The sequence below is a fragment of the Monodelphis domestica genome, chromosome 5 (assembly GCF_027887165.1).
Source record: "Monodelphis domestica isolate mMonDom1 chromosome 5, mMonDom1.pri, whole genome shotgun sequence".
NCBI lineage: Eukaryota > Metazoa > Chordata > Mammalia > Didelphimorphia > Didelphidae > Monodelphis > Monodelphis domestica.
The window spans coordinates 301,146,544-301,166,241 of record NC_077231.1 but is presented as its reverse complement, the minus strand read 5'-3'; the positions used below and the strand labels follow the sequence as shown (position 1 = coordinate 301,166,241).

The 19,698-nt window shown below is 40.6% G+C and overlaps 2 protein-coding genes across 2 annotated transcripts in view; one reads left to right on the top strand and one right to left on the bottom strand.

The window, feature by feature from the left end:
- ZCWPW2 (zinc finger CW-type and PWWP domain containing 2) overlaps window positions 1-9,468 on the bottom strand; it is a 335,386-nt gene extending 325,918 nt beyond the window's left edge. Inside the window, exon 1 of the mRNA XM_007505209.3 lies at window positions 9,333-9,468. The gene's annotated coding sequence lies outside the window, so the exon portion shown is untranslated. The remainder of the gene's footprint in view (window positions 1-9,332) is intronic.
- An 8-nt stretch (window positions 9,469-9,476) lies between these two features.
- Window positions 9,477-19,698, top strand: part of AZI2 (5-azacytidine induced 2) — a 53,450-nt gene continuing 43,228 nt past the window's right edge. The window contains exon 1 of the mRNA XM_001369908.4: window positions 9,477-9,912. The gene's annotated coding sequence lies outside the window, so the exon portion shown is untranslated. The remainder of the gene's footprint in view (window positions 9,913-19,698) is intronic.

Genomic DNA, 19,698 nt, shown 5'->3' with positions numbered 1-19,698 from the left:
GGAGAGACTCTAAACAAAGACTCTAATGCAAATACTAACGACATGGCAATGTGTTCAAATCAAGAACACATGTGATACCCAGTAGAATCACACGTCGGCTATGGGGGGAGGGAGGGAGGAAAAGAAAATGATTTTTGTCTTTAATGAATAATGCTTGGAAATGATCAAATAAATATTATTTTAAAAAATAATTAAAAATTTTAAAAAAGAATAATTTGTCCTAGGCCATCACCAATCAACCTGACTTTTGTCTTGCATGACTAGAAGAGAGAGTAAGACTGATGACTGTGAAACTCTGCCCCACTTAAATCCAATTCATACACAAGGCAAAGTATCATGCTAGGATGTCATTGGTCCTTTTTTAAATGAAGAATGAAAAACAGATCAAAAATGTAGGTAGCTATTTATTTCAGCCATTCTACATCTTCTTCCCCAACCCTTAATCATAAAAGACTCAAAAATACAAATTATAAAGCTGTAATAGATGAGCTAGTGACCTAGCACTATTTTTTTACTCTCCCAATATACTGAAAACATCCCCCATTTAGATGGTAAGTTCCTTGGGGACAAAGGAGTGGCTTCTGCCTCTTTCAGTATCTATCCCCAGTATTTACCTCAGGGGTTGACACATAATATTTAATAAATGTTTGTAGATTAGTTTATTGATCAAAGAATGAGGCCATTTCTCTTTCAAATAACTCTGAATAGCTGAACAACTTCCTCAAGGTCCTTGTGTTCTGGAAAGCCAGGTCAGGTCTATGGTCCTTCTGGAAGTGTAGAACTTACAAGGAGCAGTTCCCACAAGGCAGGGGTCAGAGACTGTGAACTCCATTACCTCTGGAATTTTCAAGTTGTCTCCCAGGCTGGAAGTGGTCAGGATTAATGTTCAGTCATCTATGCTGAGGAAGAGAGGAAGCCAAGGGCCTGAAGTTCAAGTTTAGGCTCACCTAAACAAGCACATGCTCCTTTCTCCTCTCACATCCCTAAGAAAGCCTCATAATGCTCTAAGAATCATTACATGACATTCATTCTTTTTAATATCTAGGGTGTACTATTCTTCCAGGTTCAATGGCTTCTAGACAAAGAATGCCCTCCACTGAGGAATGCAGGAGGAGGAACATGGGGATGAGTAAGAGGACAGCTTTATCACCCCAATGTCCTTCAGTCCTGGGTGCAGATCACTCCATAAATGTCCCTACTACATTCATACACAGCATTCCAACTCTGCCTCTGCAAAAATTGTCCCCATGCAAGAATGTGCCTCTCTCCCAAGTTCAGCCTTGAGAATCTCTGCCTTCATCCAAAGCTCAGCACAAGTGCCCTCTCTTACTGTATGCCTTTCATGATTCCCTTAGTGGCTAATGCCTCCTTGTCACAACCTGAAGTTATTTTGAATCTATTTTGTATTTACTTGTACATACATAATGTTTCCTCTAATAGACCATAAAAATTCCTCAAAGTCAAGGATTCATTTGCTTTTGCCTCAGGATTGCCAGGACCTAGCAAATAGCACTGATTATTTATATGTCTTATTAATTTCCAAATATTTCATACACTGCAATTTTTCTTAATTACTTGGATGTTGCTCATCCTTTATTTCTAAGAGGACCAATGATATCACAGGATGATGCCTTGACTTATGCATAGATTGGGTTTAATTGAGGCAGACTTGCACAAAGTCATGAGCTTCACTTTCTCTTCCAGAGGCATCCAAGTCCACTGGCAAGACAAAAGTGAGGATGACTGCAATGGTCTAGGATACAATGGATGACCTTGGCATCTTATATGTCTGACAAGTTCTAAGAGCTCCACAACATCTACTTTGACCACCTTCGTGGCCATTGGAAGAAAATGTTCTCATCTGCCCATTCTTCCAGGGAAAGTCTTCCCATGCTTGGGGCAGACACCCCCCATTCACCCCAAAGACTTGAGGCCTATCGGTTACCTTCAACCTGGTTTAGTCTGTCTGCTAAGACAGACTACTAGGTTCCAGATGCTGTTTGTGCCAGTTTCTTGGAGTCAGTAGAGACAACTGGGTGAAATGTAGACATCAAAGGTGAACAACCAGACCTGAAAAGGGCTCAGCAAGCCCTTGAACCTGAGATGCCAGTCCTCTCTGAACAACTATTATAGATGGTACCATAGGGAAATATAGAAGATTTATGGGGGGTTATATGTGACTACTTGACTTAAGTAATTTATAACCTTCATTTTTTTAATTACTTTAGGTTTCCTAGCCAGAATCTCAAATAGAATTATATAAAATATATAGACTATATACATGTGTGTTGTAAGAGAGGAAACCCAGACTCAATCTGCCAGAAGAATCAATCAAGAGGGGGTAGGGCAAGAAGGACAGAGAATTCCAGAGAAGTAACAGAGGAACTGAGAAGATCCAAACAGTTATCTCTCTTCTCGTAGGGGAGCACTTCAGAGTGTGAAGATCGGATTTGGCTCTCCCTTGATTGTAACAATGAAGGTACTTAGCTCTTTCCTGATTGTGAAGATTTAAATTGTAAATTATGTCTATTTTTAGATTTTAATCCCCATAAATGCAAACACCCTATTTAAAAGTTAAGTATGGAGATCTGCCTATTTTTATATTCAACCACAAAAAGTGCAAACACAGTACTTAAAAGTTAAGTATGAAGATCTGCCCATTTAGATCTAATCACCAAAGGTGTAAACATCCCACTTAATCATTTAGTGGGAGGTGTAAACCTTAAAATTTCTTAGACTTATAAATGTTGGAAATTTCACCATTGGGAAATTTCATACTTGAAAAATTTCCTATTGATAGTGGGTCTTTGCTATTGGAATGTGAACCCCATTGGCATGGGAGGTTCCTCCTCCTCCCTTCTTAAGATTACTTTAGGACAGAAACCTTTTGCTGAACAATGGAAAGGACTTTGACCTATGCTTAAGCATAGAACTGGAATTTCTTTGAGTCATGATTGATTTTAGAATTGATACAATGGAGATACTTGGAATGACAGAACCAAGTCTTGGAAATTGCAATCTCCACCCTACTCAGTCCTAACAGGATTTAGGAAGGGCTACAGCATAGATCAAAATTTAATTATTCCAATCTCTACCCTACTCAGGGTAACAGGATTTAGGAAGGGCTGTAGCAAAAGATCAAGATTTAATTATTTGAGAATATGACCTCCAACAGACATGTGCAAAGCCACAGACCTCTGGGAGGTCCTGGGTTAAGCTAGAGCCACCATTGGCACAGGGAAAATGATGGACAGTGATTGGTAGATGTGAGAACTGAGGGGAGGGAACTTGGATGGTTTCCTTAAAGATAGAGGGGTCTGAGGACTGGAAGGGGTTGGGGAGTTTGGGCTCTGAGAGGTTGGAGAGGTGCTCTGAGAAGCTTGCTCTAAAGGAAGCTGGAGGTGGAGGCCCGTGAGACTGTTTCTCCATTTTGGTCACATGAGTAATAGGGACTGATCTCCTTTCTTTGCCCCAGCTATCTAAGGGCTTGGGCCTTTTGGCCCAGCCTAAACAGAGGGGGTATTTAAGCCCTATTCCCTTCTCTCCCCTTTCTCTCTCTCTCTCTCTATCTATCTCTAATTCCTTTCTTCCTCCTGTTTGTAATTAAACTCTATAAAAGGCTGATGGCTGACTTGAGTTTTCATTTAGGAATTACATAGCTGAATTCCTTGACGACCTTAAATTAATATATATCAGTCTTTTAAAGTGAATTCCTTGTCACAGAGGTCTGTGACCCACATGTGAAATAGTGGGTAATGAATCAGAATCGACTAACTGCCTTCTGAGCAGTCCTAGAACAGAGCAGCAACTATAATTGGTAGACATGGAATTAGGGAAAGGCACAGGAAGTGATGCAAGAGAAATGTCTTTAAAAGGTGCTGTCACTTCCTGTAAGAGGCAATTCTTCATTTTTGGAAGTGGGCATGGGAGTCTTGGAGTGGAACTTACTGTGAGAATTCAATTCTTCATGCTTTCAAGTTGAGGCTGGTGAAGAGGGGCATAAGAATCTGCTGACTGGACTGACACTTGGTGAGTGAAAAGCTGACTCTAAACTGCTAGATTTTCTGAAGAGACTTCCCGGGTCCTTGGCTTTGCTGAGGCTGGCTAAAACTAATTCTCCCTGCCAACAGGAGTTGGGAGTAAATTACTTAGTGCTCAGTCTAGATATCTTACCTTATCCTCTCTCTGATTTCTTGCTTCACTCTTTCTACATTTTGTAAATAAATTGTAAATAAATCTCTTTGGAATTAATTAAATGCCTGGTGACTATACTCTTAAGTATAAAATCTAATCCTTTTAAAAATAAACTTCTGAGTCTTGATCATCCTTCTGTGATTCCAGACCCCCTGAATCCAGTGGAAGACAACAGGAGTGGATAGGACTTTGTCATAAAGCAATCCACCCCAAGAAGATTCCCTCTCTAATCCTCTAAAAGAGTCCTTGAACGTCATATCATAACTAGGACAGATAGAAGTCAGGGCAGCTCTCACAATTGACCCTGCAGGATTTGGGAAGAAGGGGGTCAGCTTCCTAATTCCCACTTTCCCATTACCTTATCTCACCATCTTATTTGTCCTACCTTATGTGTGTTCCTTAAAAATAAATAGCTATTTGATTAGATCAAGTGCCTGCTTTATAATATCTAAGAAGAGAGACCTGAAGCTTGGGGAGGAAAGCTACACCCTCTCCTCAGGGAGGGAGAAGCAGTTCAGTCCTAGATTTTATCTCAACGGTCTGAATAAATATACTCTGTAACTCTGAAAGACAATTGGTGTGGGTTTTACTAGGGAAACAGAGAGGAGAAACAATCTATGCTCCCTCTCTAACTTTTAGCTCCATTCCTTCTCTACATTCTAATCCTAAATTAAGTAGTGGGTGATTCTATTTCTCCTCCTCCATTACAGTGTATACATATTTATTAACCTTTTTATTGCTCATGCTCATTCCTTTCATTTCTTTTTTATGCATTGTCATTATTCCTGAGAATTAGCAAAATGAAGCAGATTGTAAGCCATCCTCAGTCAGGAAGTCCTGACACATCCTGGCTATGTGACCCATTGGGCAGACCAATCTTAGTGACCCATGCAGCTCTTTGGAAGAGACTCCTTCACTAGGAGCTCCCTCTACTAATGATTTCTTCCCAAAAAGTATTTTAAAAGTGCACAAGGATATAATTTTTAAAAATATGATTCTACACTAGGTATATTCTTTTAAGATCTGATTTTAATGGAAATGATTCTGGTGTTTCTCAATTATATTGTAATACTTGCTTGTCATTCCAAATATATCAAATTATGGGGAAAACCTTCTGTTCCTGCATTGTTTAATGTTTTAAGAATAAACAAGTGCTATAACAAAGACTTTCTTTGCATCTCACATGATCATATATTCATTATTTTTACTCTGGTTGATAAGATTTATTTTTATTTTTTCCCTGATACTGAACTGCACTTGAATTTCATTTATAAATCCTTGGCCAGGATGGATATATTTTAATAGATTGTATTTGCAAGTACTTTATTTTTGAATCAATACTTATTGATGATGTTGCTGTATCATTTTCTTTCTCTACATTGTCTTTATTCAGTTAAGAGTCAACCCCATAATGCCTTGCCAAAGGGACTGGTCTGCTTACAAGGTTTCTATAGTCAAACTGTTTCACTATTAATATCTGTAGTGTCATTTGTGTAGACACTCCCTCTACCGAAACAGATTGAGATTTCTTTATGAAAGTTGATTTTGTGACAAGAGACTGTAAGAGAGAGAAACCCAGAGACTTTTGGAATAAAATCCTGGATGAGGATGAGCTGCAAGGATTCTACCAACATTAGGGGATGGGCACAGAAAAAGTTGGAACTTTAAAAGGAGAGAAAACCCTAAGACAGTTGTATCTGCTCTCTTGACTTGAGACTTCCTGAGGAGAGGGTTCAATCTCTGACTGGATCTCAATCCCAGAAACCTTTCTCTCTCTGAATTCCTGATCCCAACCCCCTTAAAAGACCAAAGTGGAAAAAGACTTGAAGAAGAGAACAGTTCACAAAGAAGATCTGTTACAATCTCCCTTTACCCTGAATTTGGGGACACCTGCTATGCTGTGCCAAAAGTCAGGTTTCATTGCTCTGAACCCCTCAGGAGCTCAGGCCGTCCAACCTAGGTCACCTAACTTTGAGGGAAAGGTTTAGCTATATAGGGATTCCTTCCTCCCTATTTCCCTCCTGAACCTCAATTTATCCTCCATTCCGCCTTGTCCCTTATCCTTGTCTCTCCTGAAATAAGCCTGTTGTTAGGACCCAGAACTGACTCAAGCTTCATTGAAAGGCAGCCCAAGCTGAGGGGAGAGAGAAGTAAGTGCCCTTTCTCTCCCCAGAAGAAAGAAGTTTGTTACCTTAGGAGAGCCTGGAAGTTGAGAGTGAAAGGGCAGCCATAGTGAGGGGACTTAGTCAGAGAAGGCTGAAGGGGGGAAAAGACAAACTCATCTTTTCTTCTCCCTTTTGGCTTAACCACAACATCACCTCCTCCTCCTCCCTTGTCCCTGCCTTAGAGAGAGAGGACTCCATTGTCTCTCTCCTCTCCCTGCACCTTTATTACAAGACCCATCAATCAGTCTTGTTCCTTTTCTAGGTGGGTATTTCCCTCTGCTAAGTACAGGCTGGGAGAACCTCAGGCCACACCCAATGGCCTCACATATACGACTTATTTACTTTTAGAATTCTCATTAAAAATCTTAATATAATGCTTTTTAATATACATTATGGATTTCAATCCACTTTGCTCTATGAACCTGAAACTTCACCAAGGTATAGAGACAAAGCAGTGAGTATTCTTTTATTAAAAAGTGAATCAAAGAATAAATGAATTTACTCCATAGCAATCTTTGAAGGTTATTTTAGTGGGGGTGGGTATGTTTAATCTTTGGCTCTGTGACAATTTTAGATAGGAACAGTCTTATAGGGAGAATCATAAAGCTTTCAGCTTCCCACAGAGGAAAAAAAATTGAACAATTGCAGATATCCCAAAGTGAGTACAAAAGACTTGATAGTTTAGCCAGAGTTTTGCAATTCTAGGTAATCACTTTTGCCCTTCATTTTCTTGCTTAAGGGGCATCTTAATTGCTGTTCCATCACATCATTTTCACCCAGCCTATGCTCCTGAGTAGTCAGGCTTCCTTAAAAGGTGACCTCTCCTTTCAAATCTCATTTGGAACTCATCCTAACCCACATAATGGGGAAGTGAAGATTCCAAGCAACACAAATATCTGAAGGAATTGAAAATATACCCCTTTGGGTTCTCTGAGAAGGAGAATATCTAAATAATATTGGTTCTACACAGTTTAAACAATGCATGTTTTGATGGGGAGCAGAGGGAAGGTCACAACAGGAGAAAATCAAAATCTTTTTAATTCTAGTTCTATTGTTTCATCCTCATATAATGGAAATATTTTAATATTCTTTTACTAATAAACCATGAAAATTGTGAAAACCTTAAAAGGGAGAAAAGCGAAAAGACAGAAGTGGCACTGATTAGCAGGAGACCATCCAGAGAGCAAGGAAGGCAGTATAGTTTTCAGCTGATACCAGAAGAAGTCTGATCCAAGTAGATGGGAATGGCTGGTCTAAAGAAGGCTGAGGCAGTGGTGGCAAGCTAGCTCTCCAAAGAAGGAGAGACTGGACTGATTTGGGTTGAGAAGCTAAGTATCAGGAAGTCAAATCAATAAGCATTCATTTCATAAAGTACCTTCTATGATCCAGAAGTTCAAAGTGAATTTTGGTAAAACATAACTCATTCCATTTTTTCCTGTATTTGTTATTATATTTCTTTTACCTTTCTACCAGAAGCTTCTTGGACACACTAATGAACATATTGAATGTTTTCTTTGCAATTACCAAATAAAAGTTTCAGGACTTTGAATACTTCCAGGAACTCATCTCTTTCTCCCCTTTTTTTTTAATCTAATAAACCATGTGTTCCTATTGGATAGATTAGTTATAGGTTTTCAGAATAGCTAGTGAGTGTCTGAGGCCAGGGAACCTGAGTTCAAATCTGGCCTCAGGTACTCACTTACTTGATCCTGGGCAAAGCACTTAGCCCTGTTGGCCTCAGTTTCATCATCTGTCAAATGAGCTGGAGAAGGTAAAGGCAAACCACTCCAATCTTTTCAAAGAAAATCCCAAATGGGGTCACTGAGTCAGATGATCAAAACAACTAAAAATCTCCACTCCAGGATCTGATGCGCTCAATCCACTGCGCCATCTGGTGGCTTCAAATAAAGCTTGTAGTAGGGGCTTAGTAGGTGTTTAAGGGATACTGTTTCCTTGAATCCAATGTAAATGGTATGTTAAAGGACACATTCTTTCCTTTGTAACAATTTAAGCATCCTCTTTATTAATAGGACCTTTCACTGGCTAGGTGAGAGAAATATATATAAATATGTAAAATATTGCTAAATATTTTATATCAAAATACATAAATCATAGTTATATATTTATATATAATGTAATTATATATTAATACTCATCGAATATGCTGTCTATCATAGTTTCATATATATATAATTATGTCATTCAAATTTAATTGTCAAAAATATATATTAAATCATTTAATATATAAATATATTTTGCTATATTTGTCATTTGCCTATCTGTGAGATACCCCTGTTCCTCACCTGCTTACTGCCTCTGCCAGGTTCTTGAGTGGATAAGCTATAGTTTTCCTGTCTGGTTTATTCCTGCAGAGTCCTTACGGTAAGGGCTTGGGGTCCTAGAACTAGAATTGGGCAGAACATAGGTTCCTTGAATACATATACATATATATATTAACTATCTGGGCAAGTATATAAATATATTTATATATAATATATAATTCTCTGGACAAGTGTATTATCTACATATACACTAGTTGGGCTAGTATATATTTAAATATAACTTTGGACAAGTATATACATATATGCACAGAGACATTAGCTGGACAAGTATATAAATATTCCTAGTTTATTCATATTATATATTTATATACACCTGTCCAGATAGTTATATGTGTGTAATATATATATTGCACACACACAGACAATCTGGCCAAGTTTTCCAATATAGCTGATTTTTTGCATCAGTCGGGGGCCAGCTCCGCGGGGAGTGCAAACCTCGCCTGCCTTCAGAGAGCCTACTTCACTCTAAGGGGAGAAGACCTCTCGTGGGGTACAGGGAGGCTTAATCTGAGGCCTTTGAGTCTCTGAGCTTGACCAGACCAAGCAGCACTGAAGGAGTCCCTCAATTTTCGTGAGGGTGGGGGGAAACCTGATGTGCCTCTCGTTCCGCCTCCGCGGCTGTGGCGCTTACCGAGCTCTGTGACCCCTCCTTCTCTTCCACTGCCTCCGCCCTCCCGCACTGACTCCAGTGAGTGACACCTCAACGCCAACCTACTGCCTCGGCCGCGCCTCGCTGAGTATAGCTCTCCCCGCCCCCTCCGCAGAACCTCACGGGACTCGTAGTCCGCCGCAGGGAGTCCCGCCCCCTCGCGGCTCTCGCGCTTCTAGGCGCCGCTGCCACTTCCGGCCCCGTCGCGTGGCCGCGCGTACGGAGAGGACGGCGGGTCGGGCCCCCGCGCTCGGCCTCTGGGGCGCGCTCACAGGCGCTCGTGCTGGGCTCGCTGCGGGAGCGCGCTCACCGCGGAGCCGCGCTTGCTGCCCTATCCCTACCCCTCAGTGTCCGCGCCCTGAGGCCCAGCCAGGAAGCGGCTGGGCCGGAGGCCTAGGTAGGGCCCCGGGCGGCATGGGCGTGGGAAGCCCGAGGCCTGGCCCTAGCCGGCGCCGTCGCCGGCGCGGCCCCGTGGAAGCCGGAAGCCCGCCGTGACCCCACTGACCCGGGCTGTTCTCGGTTTGCTCAGCACGTAGTGGAAATCGAAAGTGCCGACGAGGCGGTGAGTGGGGTCCAGGGAAGGGATGGAGAGCCGGTGGGCTAGTGGGGGACCTTTGCCTAGGGCTGAGGACTGCTCGGAGGCGGCGGCAGCGGCGGAGTCCTGAACCCAGAGCCAACCGAGATCTCCTCCCCGGGCTGTAGTGGCAGGAGGCGAGGGACATCCCCCATACCCCCGTTATCCAGGGGTGGGGGCTGTTGATGGACAGCCGCCTTTCAGTCAAAGCCCCCTGCTTTGCCTGCCTGAACGACTGTTCCCCAGCATTTGCCCTACGCCGGGCCGCCCCTGGGCAAGGGCCCTCAATACTGTCGCGACAACTGTATCTTAGTGAGTGGTATCGAGGATACGCCTGTGCTTCGAGGAGAGGGACTGGCAGCCCCGGGGCCTTCTGACAGATGGGAAAACTAAGGCACGGGGCGCCTAGGGGGTTCCGCCTGTGCTTCGGGGAGGGGGTGAGCCGCTCTGGAGCCGTCTGACTGATGGGGAGTGAAGCATGGGGTACTGAAGCAGCCGAACGGAGCAGAGGGGCCGTGACATACCCCTCCTCCCAAATGTTGAGCCCGTGCCAGGGGAGACCGGACCTGACCCCCCTCCTTTACAGAAATCCCTCCTGGTGAAGGGCTCTCAGGTGCTCTGGGACATAACATTTTATCTCTTTTAGGTGAAAGCTGGTCCTGGGGAGGCTTTTCCTAAGGGAGGAGGAGGCGGCGGCGGTCCTAGATTCTCAGCAAAATTCTCATTTTCCCTTCTTTCAGCTTTCACAGACTTAGACCTGGAGTAGACCCCGGAGCCCATTCAGACTGACCCCTTCATTTGACTGGATGGACACTGAGGCTAGAGAGGGGGTCATTCAGTATTTATCACGGGGTTGATGGTGTTGGCTCAGTGCAGAGCTCTAGGGGACTATTGAGGCAGAAGGTCCCCACCCCCACCCCCTCATCATCTGGGGAGATTGTAGAGCCACAGGTTTTTGTGAGCATAAATGAGAAGACTTGTCAGTCAGTGCCCCCCAGACAAATTTGGGAGTTAATGGGAAGGGGAATTCAGTTCAGCCCCTGGTTAGGGAGAAGTACATTCGGAGGATGTGGCCTGTAGGGGCTGCAGGGACCTTTGGGCGACCAGCAGAGCTCAGGGAAAGGTTCCGGGCAGGGGCAGGTGCTAGATTCCATTGGGCCTTGCTTTCCAGGGCACTAGCTGGCTGTCTTCCCTCACTGCTGTAGAAGTTGAAGGCTCGTGATCACCATAGAAAGAAAGTTCTCCCTAATTGTAATTTGTTCAAACAGATTAGACATTAAAAAATCATTCATTTATTGCATTTAAAAGCAAGCTTAGGCTATGGAATTAAAGAGGTTGGAGAGGACTGGATAGCAACTAGGGCCTAGGAGGAATGAGTTCCTACCTCATTTGAGCTGTAGATTTGGAGGAGGCCACAGATCCAGAAGCAAAGGAATTGGGGGGGGGGGACAATACATTGCAGGCAGAACAAGAGTGTAAGGGACAGGAAGACAGGTTGACCAGAATATATTGGTGGGAAATCAATATGCTATAGCCCTAGAAAGGTCAGTTGGAACCCAGTAGTGAAGGACTTGAAATGCCAAACAGGCATAAGTGTTTCACCTTTGAAGTGATGGGGAACCACTGGAACTTTTTGCATTGGGTAGTGGCGTGATCCAACCTGTTGTTTAAGAATAATGTGTAATTTGGGACAGCTGAATGGCACAGTAGATAGAGCAGCAGGTCTGGAGTTGAGAGATTCAAATCTGGCCTCAGATATTTCCCAGTTGTGTAACCCTGGGCAGGTCACTTAACCCCAGCTGTCTAGCCCTTGCCCCTTTAGTCTTAGAGTTGTTACTAAGACAGGAAGTAAGGGTAACTTAAAGAAGTAGAAAAATACAGAATTTAGCAACTGTATAAAGGATGGATTGGAGAGGGGAGAGTCTGGAGACCAGGACATATAGACCACACATGGCTGGGATCCTGTCTGGGGAGGGGACAGGTGATGGTGTCTAGGAAGACTGATGGTGAGATACTCCTTGTACACCCTCCTGATGGGATCCTTTGTGGAGGGTTTGCTCAGATCTGGGTTCCACCATTTAGGAAGGATGCCGATAAGCTAAAAAGGACCCCAAAACAGACAACCAGAATTCATGTTGTTCATGAGGACTGGTTAAAGGAGCTGAGAATGCTCAGCCTTTAAGTTGGAGACACTAACTGTCTTCAAGGTTTAAGGGTATGTGCTTGGATCCAGTCAGCAGGAATAGGAGCAAAGGGTGAGAGTTGCTGAGAGGTGTATAAGGAGAAAAAATGATCTTCAAAAACCGGTATGGCGGGGTTACCTTGAGAGTTAGTGAATGGGCTTTTCCCTCTATAGAGCCTGCTGACCAGCAACATATAATGTAGAGATTTCTCTTCAAGGTGGATTGTACTGGGAAGCCTCTCTGGTCCCTTCAGCCATGGTATTCTGATGTGTTTGCCAAGTCCATTAAGGCCCCAGATGATGTGGCAGCTGATGATGTGTTTATGTAGACATTCTTGAAGCTCCATATATGTCCCATATGAAGATGTTACTCAATGTATGTGCCTTTGGGGTTTCCTAGGGTTCTGGAAAGTCATGCTTTAGCTTTGGCTAAATTTCAATCAAGCTGAGCTCTGGAAGTGTATTGTCCTGGAAAGAAGACTCCTGGTAGTTCTCTCACAACTGCCTGTTAAGTGTATCATCCAATGATCTGTATAGGTCCTGGGTGCCTCCTTTAAGAATTAAAAACTTCTACAGATGTCTCAGAATGGAAGAGAATTACAATTATTTGTCAGTCTTTTCTCCTTGTCTACCTGCTTTGACTTTAGGAGCTATTCTGTTACCTTAAGCCAATAGTCTTTCCTTAACAAACTTTGAATTTTCATTGTCCTTTGAACCCTTTTAGACATATCCATGTAGTTCCCTTTTGACCACAAAGAGATGAGGAAGAAAGTAGTTAAATGGGTGAAACATTTTTTTAAAAATACAATAAAGAGTTTATGTCTTCCTCCCACTACTCACAGCTCACTGTGATATGAGTATAATAGATAGATGGATGTTATGTGTATAGTCATGTTCAGTTGTGTTCAACTCTTTGTGACCCCTTCTTGGCATAGAGACTGGGGTGGTTTTTCATTTTCTTCTCCAGTTCATTTGACAGATGAGTAAACTAAAGCCAGATTTGAACTCATGAACATGAGTTGTCTGACTCCAGCCCTGGCATTCTATCAACTGTGCTGATAGATCAATTTGTGGCCCCAAATAGAGTAGATACTCAAATATTATTCTTTCCTGAAAACTAACTACTCATATAGTTTTGGAGTCTTCACTGTCTTGGTTGGATTAAGTTGAGAGGCATTTTGTAGTTCTTTAGTATGGTTTATAAAAGGAACTTTGGAAGACTGAAAAGTACTACATCATCAGTCACTCCCTAAAAGTTTAGTAGAAGCTTGCTATTATGCTTTCAAGTGCCAACTGTTTGAAAGGGCATTTAGAAAAGTATTTTAAGTCTCCATAAAGCTTCCTCCTTATCACTTCCTAAGTCCCTGGATTTAAAGAAGTGGATATTATGAGACTATCTATCCTTGCCAGATGTTTTCAATGATACCCAAGCTGTCAGTGTTTAAACTCTCCTGTTTGACCATGTCCAGCTTACCTTGGCACATAGATCTTACATTCTAGTTTCCTGTACAATATTGATCTTTGCAGCATCAGACTCTTCTTTCATCACTAGATGGCCACAGCTGAGCTTCCTTTAGGCTTTAGCCTAGGCACTTCATTAGTACTGGAACTATGTGTAGTTGTCTTCTACTCTTCCCCAGTAGCTTGTTGGAAACCTAAAGATCCAATCCTTAAAGGCTTATCCTCAGGGGTCATCTTTTATCATTTTAATACTGTCCCTGGGGAGTTTCTTAGCAAAGATACTGGAGTGGTTTGCTATTTCCTTCTCCAGTGAATCACCTTTTCTTTTTAACTCTCCACTTTTGCCTCCCCATCTTAGGTAACAAATGGTATATAGCTCATAGTTTCATTGAGCTATTCGAGTCCCTTGGCCATGATGAAGAAGTGACACAGGAGGGGAGTAGTTTTGGTAATGTTAGATATATTGTTAGGCAGTTCTTTTAATATTAGAGGTTAATAGCAAATTCTAATTTAGGTATCACTAATAAAGTGATGAGTAACCTATTGACAGTGAAATCATATAAAATAGTTAATTGTTAATGATAGATTAACATTCCTTGAGAATTAATTTTTTTTTTCAGGGAGAGGAAAGGAAGCATCAGTATTCATTTTGCTTGTCAGTCTGCATTTCAGAATTTGAATTAGATGGGTTCTGAGATCTCTCCCAATTCAATTTGCTGCTGAACAAAATTCTCTTATCCAACATGCCCCTGAAATGATCCTCTGGTCTCTTTTGGAAATACCCAATGAAGAGGGGAAACACTAATTATCTCTCAAGTCTGTGTAGTCCAATTTTATGCAATTCTGATTAATGAGGGCTTTTCCTTAGATCAAACTAGATTTTGCTTCTTTGCATCATCTACCTATTCTTCTCCAAGAAAAAGCAAAATGAATCTATCACCTGGCCTACAGTTTGCAGAGGCCATTATTTGTCTCTTCTTCTTTCTCTCTCTTCCTCTCACTCCTTCTCACCTCCATTTCTCCCTCTCTCTTAATTTTTTTTAATTTAATTTCAAAAAATTTTACATGCGAATGCAAATTTTAAGAATTATTTTCTGATATTTTGTAATCCATGTTCTCTCCCTCTCTTCCCCTTCCCCAAGATGGCAGGTAATATGACATATGTTATGCAAGTCATACAATACATATTTCCATGTTCATCATGTTGTGAAAGAAAATACATATCACTTATTCTAGAGAAAAATTCATGGAGGAAATAAAGTGAAAATGGTATGTTTCAATCTGAATTCAGAATCTGTCAGTTCCTTCTATTTTAGTAGATAGATATATCCTGAGTCCCTTGGAGTCGTCCTGTGTCCTTGCATTGCTGATAATAATTAAATCATTCATAATTGGTCATCATACATTATTGCTGTTACGGTGTTCAACATTCTTCTCATTTCTGCTCCCTTCACTATGCATCATTTCATATGTCTTTCCAGGTTTTTTGTGATCATCTTGTTTGTCATTTTTATGGAACACAATGGTATTTCAATACAAATATATACCACAACTTGTTCAGCCATTTCCCAACTGATGGATATCCCCTTTGTTGCCATAACAAAGAGAGATGCTATCAATATTTTTGTACACATAGGTTCTTTTTCCCTATCTTTGATCCCTTTGGGATACAGACCTAGCAGTGGAATTGCCAGATCAAAGGGCATACATAGTTTTATGGCCCTTTGGGCATAGTTCCAGATTGTTCTCCAGTATGGTTGGATCAGTTCTCAGCTGTGTCCCAGTTTTACTAGATTCCTTCCAACATATATCATTTTGCTTTTTGGCATATTAGCCAGTCTGATAGGTGTGAGGTGGGACCTCAGAATAGTTTTAATATTTTTCAAATAATTAATAATGATTTGGAGCATTTTTTCATATAACTAAAAATAGTTTTAACTACCTCAGAGAAGTGCTTGTTCCTATCCTTTGACCATTTGTCAATTAGGGAGTGCATTGTGTTCTTATAAATTGGACTTTGTCAGAGACACTTGCTATGGTTTTTGTTTTGTTTTGTTTTGTTTTTTTCCAGTTTGTTGTCTTCCCTTCTAATCTTGGTTGTATTGGTGTTGTTTGTGCAAACCCTTTTTAATTTGAGGTGGTAAGAGTTACCTGTTTTACATCTTCTGATGTCCTCTATGTATTGTTGATGTCCTCTATGTATTGTTGGGACATAAATTCTTCCCTTATCCATACAACTGATAGGCAAACTAGCCCATGCTCCCAAAATTTGTTTATGATATCAACCTTTATTTCTAAATCATGTATCCATTTTGACTTTTTCTTGGTATATGGCATATGGTGTTGGTTTGTACCTAGTTTCTGCCATACTGTTTTCTAGTTTTCCCAGCAGTTTTTGTTGAATGGCGAATTCTAAAAGATTCTATCTTTGGGTGTGTCAAACACTATTAACTGTGGTGATTTACTACTGTATATTTGAGTGTCTCATTTTATTCCAGTAATCCACTACTCATTTCTTAGCCAGTACCAGATTATTTTGATTCTTGCTGCTTTATAATACAGTTTGTTTGAGATCTGATATAACTCCAGTACCTTTTCTTCAAATTTTTCTTCATTCATTCCTTTGATATCCACGACCTTTTGTTCTTCCAGATGAATTTTATTATTTTTTCTATCTCTATGAAATAATCTTTGGGTACCTTGATTAGTATGGCACTGAATAGATAAATTGAGTTAGAATTGTCATTTTTATTACATTGGTTCCGCCTTCCCACAAACAGTTAATGTTTCTCTGTTGTTTAAATCTGACTTTATTTGTGTGTAGTTTGTGATCATATAGTTCCTAGGTTTTTCTCAGCAGATAGACTCCCAAGTACTTTATATTGTCTACAGTTATTGTAAATGGCATTTCTGTTTTTATCTCTTGCTGTTCAACTTTATTGGTAGTATAGAGAAAAGCTGATGGTTTATGTAGGTTTATTTTATATCCTGCAACTTTGCTAAACTTGTGCATTGTTTCTATTACTCTGTTGGTTGATTCAATAGGATTCTAATAAGTCTGCTATCGAATTACCTTTGCCTATTCTGATTCCTTCCATTGCTTCTTCTATTATTTTTGTTATAGCTACTATTTTTAGTATGATACTGAATAGTAGTGGTGATAATGAGATCCTTGCTTCACTCCTGACTTCTGTCTCTTATAAACTCATAGAGAAACAGTTGCCCTTCCTTTGGTAACTTCCATGCTACATGATCTCTTTCAAATTGCTAACAGTGATTTAGAGGTTTAATCCAGGCCAAATGAATTGAAACTCGTCAAGGTTAATTGGGAATCTAAATTTCATTTCTCCTTACTTATGAGATCATAGCTCCAAAGATGGCAGGAACCTCAAAGGCCATGTAGCCTCTACCCCTCACTTTATAGATGAAATGAACTGAAACCCAGGAGGTTCCCGATTTGCCTAAAGTCTAAGAGTTGGGATATGAATTCAGTTTCTCTGCCAATTAGCATAGAAGAGAGGTGTTCTTTACATTGTACCACTCTTGAGCTATCAGCTCCCTTTTTGGTTCTCTTTTTTTTTGGTTGTTGTTGCAAGAACAGTTTCCTTGGCAAGAGCAAAATAAGAGTTGGGCAGTTCTCTGCTCTCTATTACCTATTACCATTCCAACCATCCTGATTAACCCTTTATTTCCTAACCCCAAACCACCCCCTTATACTTTGAACCCCATACCTTTTTGTTTTGCTGTTTCCTAGCCAGCCCAGTCTTTCTGAGCTATATCCCTCTTGAAACTGGTCTTTAGAGTCCAGGAAGTGCTTCAGTATTCATCTAGTTATATTTATTCTTGCTTCTTCCTTGTTTGTTCTATACATGCCCTTTTAAAAATCCACATTGATTTATGACTTCTCATAACCCATACCTTCCTTGTTATACAATCTATTTATTTATTTATTGTCAGAATTTTGGCTTTGTAGCAGCATGATATCGTCAAATTTCTCAAATGCTTCCCATTCCTCCCCTCCCAATATTCACTGTGTAATTTTAGGCTCTGGGATCCTGAGTGTTCCTTCCTAATCCTTTGAAATCTTCTTTCCCCAAACTGAGGGTGCATGTCAGCCTATACCCCAGATCCTTTTCCTGTGTTACAAATCTAGATAGAATATTTTTACTTCCCAAAGTTCCTAGCAATTTATCCCCCAAAATTATTCATTATAATGAAGTTGGATATATACTAGGAATGCAAGGATGCATTTTTAAGAATATTAACATAAACATATTTAAAAACAAAGACATCCAAAACCATATGTCATCAATAAATGATGAAAATCCATTTGTGCAACATTCATTTATACTAAAACTTTGTAAATTATAGATATAGAGGACCTTTGTAAAATGTGATCATAGGTGCATCTCTAAATCCAAATTCCAAAGTATAGAAACACTAGGTTTTCCTGTAAATACAAAATACAAGAGTAAATCAAGGATGCCAGGTTTCTTCTCTTTTATTTGTAAAAGATGTAGTAACAGTAGCAGTAAGATAAGAACAATAAATTAAAGACAAAGCTAGTGAGGAAACAACATCATCCCTATTTGCTGATAGCAAAATCCATGAGCATTATACAAGAAACTAATTGTAAGGTTTCCATGATTTCTGTCTCAGAAACCAATACTTCCATGTTACTGAAAATTGGATCTAGACTAGATTGCCCCTTTGGTTCTTAAATTTCTTAAAGGGTGGAATTCTCATTAAAGTGAGTCAAAAAATTAAGTACTTTGCTTTGGGTCCTTTCCTACCTCCCCTTTTATATTCTAACTAATGTTTATTTGTAACTTTGAGGTCAGGGACCATGCCTGTTATTTTTCATCTTTCCTGGTCCCATAGTATGATATTGTCCCTAACTGGAACTGAATAACTTTTGTTGCATTTTTTACCAGTCTCTCCTTAAGACATATCCCTTAATTCCTATGACACTGAACTCTCCTGGTTTTTCTCCATGTCTAATGGTGACATCTTTTCCTGGTTTTGGTTTTTGAAATGGGGCAGGAGGAGGTAGAGCAGAGGCAAGATAGTGGTTGCCAAAGTGTTCTTTCTGTTAAAAATTTTTCAGTCTAGAGAATTCTGAACCGAGGATTCAGTAGTCTGAGCCTTAGAGCCAGGGGAAAAGACCAAGAAAAGTGCTATATGTTAACTAGCCCCAGAGTATGCTGGTTACCATGTAACCCAGTGGAGAAAATGGAAGTGTCCCAGAAACACTATAACCTGATAGTAGGCTCATTATCTGGGAGGGGAATCAGCTAGGCTCAGCGAGGATGTCATTTATCACTTCACAGACTTGACAGAAGAGGAAACTTAGATTCCATTGTAGGCCACAAGTTAAGGGGGAAAATACAAAACTACTTCATAGGGTATTGCCAGACATAAAATAGCTAGAAGAGTAAATTCAGACAAATCATTTTTTCAAAGATAATTGTTAGGAAGAAAGAGAAACTTAGAGCCCCCAAATCTCCAAGAAAAGGGTTAAGATAAAAACATTAGCCTCTTGGGAGACAGGCTAAAGCTTGGGGGGTTAAGGGGGGCAATTCTTGGAGAGGCCTGAGAAGGAAGAGGATTTGTTATTCAGGGAAGTAAGAAACAGACTGTGATTATGGATGGAAGGCTGGGTAGAGTATTGGAGAATTTTTCTGGGGAAGTGGTCTTCACAACAACCTCTCACCACTAAACACCAGCTTTATTACCATCTTATTACCATCCTAGTCATTCCATCTGGAAAGAGTGAAAACTAGCTCTTTCACACACATAGCTAATTAATTATCAGACCTTTACTAGTCTTTATCTCATATCTCCTTTCCAACCTTTCTGATTCCACTTGCCAGTTGCAGCTTGCATTTCTTCTCATCGAATCTATTTCAGTTGTCTCCCAACTCAAATTCTTGCCCACAGTCTCTCCAGCATTTAGCCCATCCTGTACATCTCTGCTAGTATGGAAGTGCATGCCTTTGCTTACAAGATATTTAACATAATTATCAGACCCTTTTGCATGCATTATATCTTATTTGACCCTGATGAGGATTGTAAAGGTAAAATTGAAATCACCTAGCTCTTAAGGTAGAGAGACAGGAGGACAACATAGA